The sequence below is a fragment of the Streptopelia decaocto genome (genome assembly GCF_964273445.1).
Source record: "Streptopelia decaocto genome assembly, chromosome: Z".
Taxonomy (NCBI): Eukaryota; Metazoa; Chordata; class Aves; order Columbiformes; family Columbidae; genus Streptopelia; species Streptopelia decaocto.
The window spans coordinates 63,446,804-63,457,420 of record NC_138657.1 but is presented as its reverse complement, the minus strand read 5'-3'; positions in this window follow the sequence as shown (position 1 = coordinate 63,457,420).

The following is a 10,617-nucleotide window of genomic DNA, read 5'->3' as shown; positions in this document are numbered from 1 at the left end:
ATTAGTTGTGTTTGGAATCCTTTACACTAGGATACCGTAAACTTCAGGTTGCAAGGCTTTGTGTAGAAATATTTGGACTTAAATGTGCTTAGTTTCAGAATGGTTGATGCTCCATCCATGCTTATCAGTAAGTTAGCCTTCCATTGCTGTGTTTACCAAAACATGTATCTGGTTCTCCAGGAAAATGCGGCTAATATGAAAGCTTTAGCTGACAGGCAAATTCACTAAAAGAGAAACTTGGTTTTTAACAAAACCAGGACAAATGTGAAGGGATGTCAGTGCAAACAAGGTCTGTTATTCCCTGTCAGCTTATCACAGTTATAGGATGAAATGCCTAGTTTCAGAAAGAGAAAAATAATGCATGTGATTAGTATATGGGGAGAGATGAAGAAAAGAAATGAAGGCAAGAGCATGGCAAATGGTTAGAATAATGAAGAGTCAACAACCTCCACACACCTCACAATAAGCTCTGAAACGCAAATCAACTTTATCAACAGGCGTAGATATTTGGTGTTTCCATCAGTCTTTCCCAGATAGCAAAAGAAAAATGTGCACATCTGTAATCCAGCTACTAGCTGGGAACAGACTCTACCCTACAGGGTTTTTCAGAAACCCTGGCTGTCCATACAGACTGGGGAATGAGACGCTGGAGAGTAGCCCCATGGAGAAGAATCTGGGGGTCCTATTCGACAGCAAGTTGACCATGAGCCACCAGTGTGTCCTGGCAGCCAAGAGGGCAACCGTGTCCTGGGTGCCTCCAGCACAGCATTGCCAGCCAGGCAGGGAGGTGATTGTCCCGCTCTGCTCTACACTGGTGCGGCCTCACCTGGAGCACTGTGTGCAGGTCTGGGCGCCACAGGATGAAAAGGATACAAAGCCACTGGAGAGTGTCCAGAAGAGGGCTACAAAGTTGGTGAAGGGTTTGGAGAGGAAGCCATATGAGGAGTGGTTAAAGTCACTTGGTTTGTTAAGCCTGGAGAAGAGGAGACTGAGACCTCATCACAGCTACAGCTTCCTCCCAAGGGGAGAAGGAGGAGGGGCAGGCACCGAACTCTTCTCTTTAGTGACTAGTGACAGAACCCGAGGGAATGGCAGGAAGATGTGCCAGGGGAGGTTTAGGCTGGACATGTTCTTCCCCCAGAGGGTGCTGGAGCACTGGAACAGGCTCCCCAGGGAGGTGTCACAGCCCCAAGTGTTCAAGAAGAGACTGGACAACATCCTCAGACACATGGTGTGAACTGTGGGGTTGTCACGTGTCATAGGAACAGGAGCTGGACTTCACGATCCTTGTGGGTCCCTTCCAACTCAGGAAATTCTATGATTCTGTGAAAAAGACCCAATTTCAAAGCAGGATCCAGTTTCAAAGCCATGTATTTCACAGTGGCAACATGTTACAATTACACAAAAAATTACGAACTGTAAAGTTACCAAGTTTTAGTAACCTTTTTTATAACTGCTTTATGTTCTCTCCATTCATGAGTGGTGCATGGTTGCAAAGATACAGTGTTTTCAAAATGGGTCCATCTTTTTGAAACACCCTGTAAAATGCACCAAATGCTGGATTCACTGAATGAAAGCTGATTAAAGCTATTTTACAAATATCTAAAGGAAATACACATTCACAGCATAAAAATTACAGCTTCACCATTCTCTGCAGCATGTGAGACACCATGGAAAACCCTTCATTCTCTTTCATGATGTAGAGTGTATATACTTTTTTAGAAACCTGGAGTAATGGAAAGCTATTTTCAGCACAATCAAATACGTTGGTTCAACGTATTTTAACTGAATTTGAAAACAATGCAATAGTCTGTTTCCCTTTAGACTTCGCTGAAGTTCAATGCTTAGTAGTTTTCATGGTTGTTGAGCATTGATAAGGATCATGGCTGAAAACATTGTGACTAGTTCAGCCAGAAGAAGACACATTCAGAGCAGGGGGAGCTGCGATCTGCACATCAACGACGAGCTAACGAGCCACAGATCAGGCTGGCTGACCGACAGGAGATGGAGGATGTGCTGGAGGGCACATAGCCCCATCTCCTGATATGGCCAGCTTGGCAAACAAAGGGGAAAAGTTGAGACCCTTAATCATGTCCCAGGGCTTGTCGAAACTTGCTGATCTTTTGCAATCACCATTTCCCCCTGGATTTCTGCATGACACAAAGGGAGATCCCTCAACGTGGCCCAGGACTTGTCCAGACTTGTCCCTCTTTTGCAATCACCACTTCTGCCCCCCTTCCCCCAGACTTTCCTCTATAAAAAGCTCACCCTAAAACAGCATGGGAGGGAATACCAGTCTCATCTAAGGGCCTGTCGAGTCTCATCGAGGGAACACCAGCTTCACCAGGGCCTACCAGTCTTCACGGGGGGAATACCATTCTCATCGAACACCAGCTCGGCCTCACCAGCACCCTGAGGACAGGGTGCTCACTCTGAACCAGACATCGGAGGACGCTGCGCTCCTGACCCCAGCATCCTCGCCCTGCAACAATAATGAGGATGAATTTAGGCAATAAAGAAGAATACGAGCTGAAGTGGTGGTAGCAGGAAATAAGCAATTGCAGAAGAGGTACAAGAATGAAGAAACCAAAGGGATTAGAGAAATGCAAATACAAGGATGGAAAATATACAAGCAGTCTAAAACAACAATTACCCAGTACAGTAGAATCTGCTCCTGTCAAGAATATTACATATTTTTATGTTAAAAATGATAAATGATTTGAGAAAGAAGATCAGAGGGAAATATTTGTCTAGAAAGGCAAATATGCTCCTGAAATTCTGTAGTTTAAATACAGTTTAAAAACAGTAATAAAAGAGGAAAGTCTGTTAGAGAAGCAGACTATTAGGAAAGAGTTAACTTAAACAAATTTAAGCTATGCTCCGTGCTTGTAGTGTTCATTTCAAATTCCTACTGGTTACTCACTTTCTTCTGAGTCATTTGTCCTGTTACAGAAAGTTCAGCAAAGTCCACAACAAACAGCTGTTTCTTCAGCCAAACCAAGTGTGAAAATTTTTTCAGACTTATGAACCTAATGGAAACTATTTTAGTAGTAGAGGCAACTAATATTTTAAATGAGCCAAATTTTGGTGCACTAGTTTGCAGGAAGAGTTAGAGTCAGTTTACAAAGAGACAATTATGCCTTAACTGATCCTGGACTGTATACATTCCAAAGGACAACATCAAGGAATACTTTGCAGCTGTTACATCCCTCCTGTTTATCTGTCTTTATCACGCTTTTCACTATGTTACTGTTTAGCACTAGGCAGCACCTAGACCAGTAGACAGCTGCTCTCTCTCACCTTTCCTTCCCCCAGGGGGAAGGAAGACAAAAGGAGGAAAGACTAGTGAGATAAACTGGAAACACATTTAACAGAGCAATAATGAAAGAAGAGTGATACAAAGCAATATGTCACTGCTGGAATGCATGCTGCCAGCAATGAACACCAGAGGCAGTGAGTCCAGCAGAAGGTAGAGATCAACAGCAGGACATAGGGAAGCCATAGGACTGGAAGCCCTCATGGACCACAATCATCTGCTTATGGATGCATGACATTCATGATGTGGAATACTTCGTTGATCAACCTGGATGTCAGGCTAAGGTGCTGTCTTGTTAAGTTTCCTCCTAGAAGCTATCTTCCACCTACAGCTGGAGAGTGGAAAAGCCCTTTTTCCCTTTGGCAATAGCCAAGATATCAGTGAGTTCTTACATTCTTCTCCTACCAAATCCCAAACACTGGAAAGCTGCTGGAAGAAAACATTAACTTTATTCCAGGGACTATCTTGTTGTTCTTGAACTAAATCCAAAACAAAAGAGCATGCTACCTACTGAGAAGAAACTTGTCTAACTGCATGGAAAATTACCTTGATTCAGCTCACCCAGCACACACTTTAATCTCTCTTTTCTTCCATTTGCAGGGAAAGCAGCTGACCCGTATAAGTCTGAAAAGTATGCATTTTCCTTGGTTTGGAAGTTAATTTTACTTCTTAAGAAAAAAGATTTAGCTCTTTTTTTTTTCTTTTTAATTTTACGTTAACAAACATTAATGTTATAAATGAAGACGAGTTTTTGAGCTAATCAGTTAATTTTATTAAGCAAGCAAATTTAAAGCAAGCAGTAATTAGGCAAAACAGCGCTGGGTGACCGGGGGAACTCGGTTCCGCCAACGGCACACACACTCAACTTTTCGTATATGCTTATATATGTTATGTACTCGTTCACACGCTGGGACACCCTGACGAGTTAGCTCCTGGTTGGCTAGTTGACAGTGTCCACGAGCTGCCGGGCGCTCTGTTATCTGTTGTACCATCTGGGCGCTCTGTTATCCGGTGCTCCATCCGGGCACTCTGTTATCTGGTGCTCCATCCGGGCACTCTGTTATCTGGTGCTCCAGGGTTGGCTTAACTAATATTACAAGGTTCTACAAAACATAATCAAACTTGTACAAGCGTAGTTACTGCTTACAACAATATGCATAATATAATTGAATCCTACTCAATTTGCTCAACAATAACAATTTTGACCATCACTTATTACATTAATACTGAAATATTACAGAAAAAAAGGGTTCAGCAATACAACAACAAACCCCTCACACTATGTAAGAAATGTGGGTATATGGAACTCTGTGGTATATGAAATTCGCTGCACAGCCTTCAGTATTCCACTCTATGTTTAGAAAGGAGTGGGTTAATCTCTTAACTTGGGGTTATGCAAGGGAGTCTGGGTATATTTACACTTCTAAATGCCTGGATTTTTACAACATTTCAAGAATTAAGTGATGTAACCATTGCAGAGAAAATAAACTGATTTTAAAGACAACAGCAAGCCTCCGATAGTGGACACTAACAATGAGCTGTCTCAGATAGGGTTAAGATAATGTGTAACAGAAACCTTTAAAAAATTGTAAGAAACTCAGATGCTGGTAGGTGTTTCATAGACCTCAGAAGCATCTGGGCATTATCTTAAAAACTTTCTTAATAGGACACGACTCAAGAATTTTCTTTCTGTATTTAGATAACCAGTACATGATGGTTTACTATAGACAGGCTAACTTGCCAAACAATTTCTACAGGATGGTTAAGTTTCCGTTTGAGATTCTTCCTCTATTCTGATTAGCTGTCTTCTGAGGTATTGAAATTAAAGAAGTTCCTGTGTTATGAAGCCCAGCTCAGAATAAAAGAAGTAAGGAAGATGAGGAAAATTAAGTTGTCTTTCTAAGATACTAAGTTGCTTGTGCCAGGGACTAGGAATGCGAGGTACTGGAAGGATGAAAGATTGGGATCTAACAAAAAAAAGTCTTCTTGTGGATTTGTACAAATGAGAACTTCAATAGTTCTTTCAAAGAAGAAAAAGCAGACTCTTAATCCTTTGAAAAACATTGGTTTTTTTAAGATATATAACCTTGACTTCCTTAAGGAAATCTCATCTGTTACATTTAAATTCTACAAATTTGCTTTCCAAACCTTTCCAAATTCTCAAGTGTTCTGAATCTTAAATAATGCTCTCTTTCTAGAACATCTGTCAGATCGGTTCCATGGGCAATTGCTGTTGCTGCTGTTACTGTGTCTTCTTCTGACTGAAAGAGATTAATGCTTTGAATCTGGAAAAAGGCAGCCAAAAGAATGTTGCTCTTGGAATCAGCAACTTTCTCTCCCTCCTCCCCATCCCAGCTTCAGAAGCTTTATTACTTTTCTTCTAAGTTGCAGCACACAAGAGATTAAAAAGCCTCTTTTCAGGCTGACAGTACAAATTATTTCTTTAATTTTTCTCAGATGTCTAAAAAATGAATTTTCAAGTTAATGCAGACAATGCAGGAACTAAGTAAATAAAAGGGAGAAAAGGCAGAGAGGAATAAAATTTTATCTTCCATTGTGAAATGAGTACATGTTTAGACTGCTTTTCATTTGATGGCTAAAAATGAATAAGCTATTCCTAATGAGAGTGAAAAAAAGATCAAACACTTGATGTTATTAAATTAAAGGATGCTTTTTCTCTTATATGGATGCTTTAATCAGTTCTTTTGTATTCTTTCCTTCCTTCTTTCCTCCTTTCCTTCCTCCCTCCCTTACTTCCCTTTCCCCCCAGTATTGGCAGACATCTAACTTAATAAAGGCTCACCTGTTTACACTGATTTAAACTGAATGTAGTTGTTGTTTGTCTTGATTGTTTTTCTAGCAACCCTGATCTAAGGTACGCAGGGCATGCAACATGCTTATAAACATTTTCGAAGTTCTCAGCTCTGTCTCCCTTGAGGAAAAGAACTGAGCAGGAATACTCATCAAGTACCCCTGGGAACTTCTTCCTATACTCTGGGATGCAGCATTCAAGATTTTTTATTTTTCTTGTTTCTTTTCCATTGAAAATTAACGCACAGCTCTCAAATTATTTGTGAACACTTGCCTAACTGGACTTTACAATCAGGATGCAAATGGCTAAATGATTTTTTTAATGTGGTACAGCTCTTCCTCATCACTCCTGAGAACCTGGATTTTCAGGTGGGACCAGGTTCTGCCTCCGTCTATTCTTGGTTATGTAAAGAGCCACCCCTCACTGCTGGTGGGTGCAGATAGCACCCCACCGGACAACCTGGCCAGAACAATTTTGTCCTGCTACAAAGCTGAATGTGTGCCACAATATTTACCTTTCTTCTTATGCACGGTAACTAAGAGAGGACTTAGATCCTTCTCTGCATCAGCTTCCACATTTTTCTCAGGGATTTTGTTAAAAAAATCTACAGTCTTTTTTAAAGGAGAGTAGATACACATCTCCAAGAATTCAGGGCAACCATTTAACTCCCATGTAGGAATGATATTTCATGCCCGCTCCACAGCGCACCAGTGTCTGACTCAGCATTGTATCACTTGTCCCAGTGTACAAGCAGTTGGTTTTCTTCCTTGTGAACAAATTGCTGAATGCTTCTGTTTCCCATCTGCTGAATTATTGATTCCAGAAGGCAGTAACAAAAGCACAGTGATGCATTTTCTGTCCTTTGGGCCTGCACAGATAACATGTTTGCAGTGTGGGTGTACAGTGGCCTCAGGGAGCTGGGCAACCTCCTGTCCACAGGAGACTCGGGATTCTGCTACACAAACTCATTTAGCTGAAGGGATCAGGTTTTCAGTCTGGTTTTCAGTAAGTCTCCCTGCCCCTCTGCAGCCTTGCAACCATTCTAGACTGCCTTTCATAGCTGATCTTTGATGACTTTTCTGACCTTCTAAAAGGGCCTAGGATGTTTTTTTTCTCCAAAGACATGTTCCTTTGCTCAAGAAAGTCTGTATTTCAGTGTTGCCTCATGAAGACTTACATTACCCATGCAGAGGACATACTTAGGAATACCAGGTCAAACACTTCTACTAATATTACTTCTATACCTCAAATGATAAAACATCATATTTTGCATGGGATAATCTGGGAATCAGACCTTGCTCCTGGCCCTTTCCCAGCTGTAGGGGAACCTGGGATATACTCATATAATAAAAAAGAACACAGAAGAGCAATAAGACAATCCTCTTCTGCCCTTTCCAGACTAACAGGTATGTAACATTCCTGTCTTTCATTTTACCATTAAATGCATCACAGGGTCTTTTATCTGACAATCTTTATACTGAATTCAGCCTGTTTTCATGGAATCATACAATTATTTTGGTCAGAAGAGACCTTTAATATCATTGAGTCCAACCGCTAACCTAACACTGTCAAGTCCAACTCTATACCATGTCCCTAAGAGCCTCATCTGCATGTCCTTTAGACACATTCAGGGATGGTGACTCCACCACTTCCCTGGGCAGCCTGTTTCAATGCCTGACAACCCTTTCTGTGAAGAAGTTTTTCCTCATATCCAATCAAAACCTGCCCTGGTGCCACTTGAGGCCTTTTCTTCTTGTCCTGTCACTTGCTACTCAGGAAAAGAATGATGGATGTGTTGCCCCAGATAATTTTAATTGTCAGTTTTTTTAATACACTGGGTTCCATTACTTGAAACAAAACCTGGAGATGTTTACCTTTCCAGAGGCTATATAACTCTCTAGGGCCCAATTGGGAAAGTGAGTCCTGAAGAAGCACATTCCTTCTCTTTCTCTGAAAAGGCAAATTCCCTTTAATTTGTGCTTTACTACACATCAACCAAAGAAATGGGAAGATTTTTGTTATTTTCAATGGACTTCAGACCAGGGTTATTGAGTTGATGGTGGAAATGTTTTTCTGATCTTAAGCCTGAAACAGCAGAGCTTTTGTGTATTTATGTGTATTATTTATCTTGCTTTCTAATAGCAGCAAAATAATATTTTCAAACCTTTCCTTGCTCACAGTGATGACTTAGACGTTTTACAAGTTTGAAAACAGACTTTTTCAATAGATTGTGGCAAGGTATCACTGAGATACCACCCTGAGTTTTCAAGATTTGAGTGCATTGGGAAGAACAGGTTCAGTGTAGCATTTAAAGGTATTAGGAGTTTATTTGGAGTATAAATATGAATCTATTTTAAAACAGTATAAAAACATTGATGTGGGCATGATGTCTAAGGACAGAGGCCAAAGATAAAAGGCAAAGGTAAGACCTGTTGGACCAGAGCAAAATACAAACTGAGAAAATTACCTAGGATTTAAGTAAATATCTACAAACAGGTTATCTCTTAAAGAAAGTATGTCTGGTATGTGTAAAGTAGAGGGACCATTAATCTGTATTAAAACAGAAAAGAAAAGGAAATTGCCTTTTCAGAGAAACAGAAGGAATGTTTCCTGGCTTGTTTAAATTACTAATTTAGATGAAGGTATGTCTCGAAAAGTTATTAGTTTTTTTATTTGTTGTTGAAAGGAAGTTCCACCTCTGTCCAATTATCTAACTCTTTCCTTGGACTGTGCTTCTTTTGAACAGCTACCTCATTATCAATCTTAAACCTCACTATCAATCTTGCGACCTCACCTAGGCGTTCCTGCTCCAGCAGGGGGATTGGACTAGATGATCTTTTGAGGTCCCTTCCAATCCCAAACATACTGTGATACTGTGAAAAGGAGCTCTGAGCAAAGTGAGGGGGCAGCAGCTTGTGTCACAGAACTAGCTAACGACAGTAAATGCACAAGGGCACAGCAAGAGCCTTCACAGGCTCTGAGGACAGGACTGAACACCTCTCAGACAACTGAGCTACAAGATACTGTGAAACTCTGACAAGGAGCAACAGAAATGGCCAGGGGGGTGCAGGAGCACATTAGCTTGGAGCTCATTAATGAAGGAACTGATTTGTAAAACTGCTTCTTTGCCTGTGTAGTCTTTGTGGGATGCAGCACTAAACAAGGACCGAGGTTCAACTAGTTTCATCCTACCTGTCCTGAAGCTGAGGGCTACACTCTGGAGAGCTCCCAGGAAACTGAAGCACTAAACAATAGTGTCTAGAGTGATGGTGCTGTGGGTTTTCTTATTCTCATGTACATCTAGACTGGATTGCTTCCTTTGTATACTAGGGTGCAGAGTAAATTTTACTGTCTCTGTTTTTCTCCAAGCACAGGGAGAGAGAGCAACTTATATTTTACATGACAGCAAGGATATGTGATGCATGCCCCAGCCTATGTGCTACGTGGGAATATGCTAACAGTAAACCTCATTTCTCTGTGCTCTATGACAGGCAGGGCAGGGCAGGGGAGATTTTCCTCTTTCTGAACAAATAATTTTACTTTACAACAACATGCCCTTTCCATATTTTGCAGGTTCAACAAACTTTGCGAGAGTTTGCAATGTATTACGGACACAGGAAAAGTCAGATACAAGGGATCCAGTTGTTGTTTGCACTGCACTCCAGACTCATTGACAGTAGTCAGGAGCTTCAAAAGACAGCTTACACTCATCTTCAGGTGGTTTTAAGCTATGAGATTGATGTAAATGCTACTCACTCATTGAGTGTTTGTCCTGCACAGTACCCATGACTTGCTTGGGTGGACACTGTAAAAACAGAAATGCCCTGCACTGAGCTTCTGGCCATCTAAAGACAGCATGCTGGAATTTAATCTCCTGCAGTGCTCATCCTCCTTATATGTCTCCAACCTAGAAACATGACTTGTGTCACAAGATAAATACACAAATGTGAGCATGCTGCTGTGGCAGATGAGTTTCCATTTGGATGTGTACCACCACAGTCTGCACTAGATGGCCTGTCTTACAGCAAAGAAGAGTGCAGAACAGGGAAACTGCATAAGGGGGAGGCAACCCATAAAGAAAAATGTGCCAAATATATGCTGAGCACTTCTAAGGGAGAAGGATGCCAAGCAAGCTTCCCTCATATCATTAGTCTTGGATGAAAGTACCACATGCCAAGCAGTCAGCGTTTTCTGAGGGAAAGAGCAGCATACTGAGAAGGCCTGTGCATTCCCCTGATGATCGCAGAGAGAGATGCCCTCAGCACATGCACTGAAAATCACTGACAATCCAGTGCGGAGGCACGGGGCCGGATGTAGCTGACCTCGGGGACTGCTTCCTTGATCTAAACAGAGGGAATTCCCTTTCAGCATCGATGATTCCGGCACTGAGAGCTGCTGCTGGTGCTGTAGCAAGCCGCAGACACGTTATTTTGGGAGAAGGCACCACCAAGTGCTGGAGCACAGGCACTACATGTAGACCTTGCTAAAG